Genomic DNA, 597 nt, shown 5'->3' with positions numbered 1-597 from the left:
GGAAAGAGTTAAAACCACCGTTTGTGTCTTTGGGGCTTCGTGGTGAAATACAGGGAGAGCAGAATGACCCAGCTGCATTTGTTTTATTTTCTCGTTGAACGAGAAGGAAAAACTTGCAGTGGTGTTTCCATGAAATTAAGAGAAAAAACCCACATAGTTTATAGAGGAAACCTCATTCCTCTCCCCAGCCTTTTACCAGTCATGGTTCAAAAAAATGGACATTTTTGAACTTAGTCACATCCCGCCCCACCCACGGTCCTTAACACCACGTACAGACCTAAGAAAGAGATTTCAGTTTCCTCCTGCTGATGAACTTCTATCTAAACATTTGCTTTTTTCACTGCTGGAGCCCAGAGGTTGTGCCTCCCCACGAAATGACTACTCTGGCTAAGGTTACAAATCAAACAGAGACTTTCTCTGTTGGATGTCAGCTAACTGTATGAATAATGGTTCCGCAAGACATATTCATTATATCGAACCGTAAATCTACTGGGGGACACTTTTGCAATGACTAATGGGTATAAATAGAAAGGAAAGGAATTAATTAGTGCCTTATCCTGGGAAAAGAGGGGGCTGAAAGGGATCATGCAGGGAAAG

The sequence above is a fragment of the Buceros rhinoceros genome, unplaced genomic scaffold (assembly GCF_000710305.1).
Source record: "Buceros rhinoceros silvestris isolate BGI_N320 unplaced genomic scaffold, ASM71030v1 scaffold21571, whole genome shotgun sequence".
Lineage (NCBI taxonomy): Eukaryota > Metazoa > Chordata > Aves > Bucerotiformes > Bucerotidae > Buceros > Buceros rhinoceros.
The sequence above is the reverse complement of the archived record's forward strand: the minus strand, read 5'-3'. Positions refer to the sequence as shown.